We start from the raw sequence: 2369 nt of genomic DNA, 5'->3' as shown, positions 1-2369 counted from the left end.
AGCAGGAGTGAGTAAGAATTAAAAGACTATTCGAAACAGAGAACAGCAAGCATAAAAGCCGTAAGGTGAAATGAGCTGCATTTTTCTTAAACTGGCAGCAGATGAGATATAAGGGACCCAAAGAGGAAATGGTGGTGAAAGAAAGTGTCATGAGATAGAAGGGACAATCAGGGATCAGATCACAAGTCACAGCAAATGACTCTGACTCCATCCCAAGTGCAATAAGAGGTCCTGAAGTCTCAGGACAAGAAGTGCATATTCTATTTTAGTTTTAAAAGGGTAACTATTTGTGAAAAACTACCTGGGAGAGAATATGTGTGAAAGTGGGGAGTACAGCTGGGAAACTGTCATCAAAGTGCAGAGATGATAGTGGCTTGGGGTGACGTGGGTGGGGAGTAGTCAGCAGTAAAGATGGCCAGAAGTGAATTCATTTAAAGTGTCTTAAATGACTTACTCATAGTCTGAATGAGAGAGGAAACTTGGGAACCACAGCTCCTGTAGTTCTGGTTCGTGACAGGGTGACTGGTGGTGCCACTTAGAGAGATGGGGAACTGTAGGGAGCAACTAGGTTTAGAGCCCACAGAAGACCATCTGCTATTTTAGACATGTTAAGTTTGAGACATGCAAATAGATAAGAAGCTAAACATGAGAATGAATCACAAAGGAAAAGTCCGGATTAGAGATATGAATCAAGAGACATCAGCATAATGTAATCCAGAGGTGGGAGTGGGAGTTCAAGGATAAATGGGGACTCGAGAATATCCCTAACAAATTCTTCCTTGAGATTTGTTTCTGGATGTTTATCATCAACAGGAATGTGTATTTGTATTTCTCACTATCAGGAAGTAAAATTAACAGAGGTAGATATTGAATACCTGAAGGCTTTTTAATTTGAAAACTGTGGGCCAGCAGGTGACATGGAGGTTAGGGTTGCTGGGTCCCACATGGCCAACAGCACAGTTCAAGTCCCAGATCCGACAGCCTAAAAATCACACCAGGTGTGTGTGTGTGTGTGCATGCCTGCCCAAAATCCTGAGAGTGGAGAAGAAGGGATTGCCATGTGGGCATCCACCCTGGAAGGGGGGGAGATTTCTCACTTTTTCTCTCCCTGTCTCTCTCTAGTGAGTGTGCATGCCCTATAGCAAAAAAAAAAAAAGACAACAAAAAAATCTGCTATTTCTCGCTCTCTTTTTTTTTGTTGTTACCAAAGGGCACACATGCCCACTAGAGAGACAAAGACTCCTCCATTTTTCTATTCTGTCATGATTTGGGGCATACACATGCCCAGCACGTTTTTCAAGTTGCCGCAGCCAGGATTTGACCATGGTCAGCCATGTCAGATCTGGCTCCCTTCACCAGTAGGCTACAGGGCTGGCCCTTTGTTTGCTATTTCTAAATGATAGCAAAAAAGATATACTTCCTGAACACCTACTGTCCCTATTTTACATATTTGGAAAACTGAAGCAAAAAGGGCTTAAATAACTTGCCTGAGATGACACAAAATGAATAATAGTGAGTCCTGTGTTCAAATAAACAATCTGGCTCCAGAGTCTATGTTCTTAATTTTTGCACTTTATAGCAACAGTATTAAAGTACCTTGGTTTATTTGTTTACTGGCTCATAAATAATAGGCATTGTAATGCATGTAACAGTTCCAATAAGAGTTTTTAATTGGATCTCTCTGTGTTCAAGTTCACACGTCTAGGTCCTTAGGGTTGTGAGGTACACTTCAACTGGACTGACTTCAGTAGAATGACTCCGAAGCTTCAAACCATGAAAACAAACGCGATATTTTAATAACAGTTTGTGTTTGGACCAGCAGTTAGGGTAATGGCTATGTCGCTGGACTCCCACATAGTCCACCACAGTTCGCGTCCCAGACCCAGTGGCTTAAACCTCACGCGGGGCGCGTGTGCATTCGTGCCCAAGACGCCTAGAGGAGAATGAAGGAGAAGGGATTGCGGCGTGACCATCCCCCCTGGGGGGGGTGATTTCTCGCTTTCTGTCTCTCTGTCTCTGTCTGTCTGGCGAACGTTCGCGCCCTATAGTGAAAAACCTCTCAAAAATAACAGTTAATGTTGTTCCAGTTAGGCTTGCTTTGCCTGTGGGATCAAACCGAGCATCATTTGCAGTCGGGAAGATGAGTTCATTCCCAGCCCTCTCTCCCCAACACACACATAAAACACACTCAGGTGGTTCCTTCCAAAGGACATTTCGCATAGGATCAACACACGAAATACACACTCCTGCCTTGAGTGTGGAAGCTTGCCTGAAAGTAGGAATTGCTTTATTCCATCATTTCTCAGTGCCTAGCAGCCTGGCATCTACTTAACAGGGGCCCGAGCAATAGTGCATAGTGGAAGGAGGGA

This window comes from Tupaia chinensis, unplaced genomic scaffold (genome assembly GCF_000334495.1).
Source record: "Tupaia chinensis unplaced genomic scaffold, TupChi_1.0 Scaffold000140_1, whole genome shotgun sequence".
Lineage (NCBI taxonomy): Eukaryota > Metazoa > Chordata > Mammalia > Scandentia > Tupaiidae > Tupaia > Tupaia belangeri.
Note: the sequence above shows the minus strand (reverse complement) of the source record.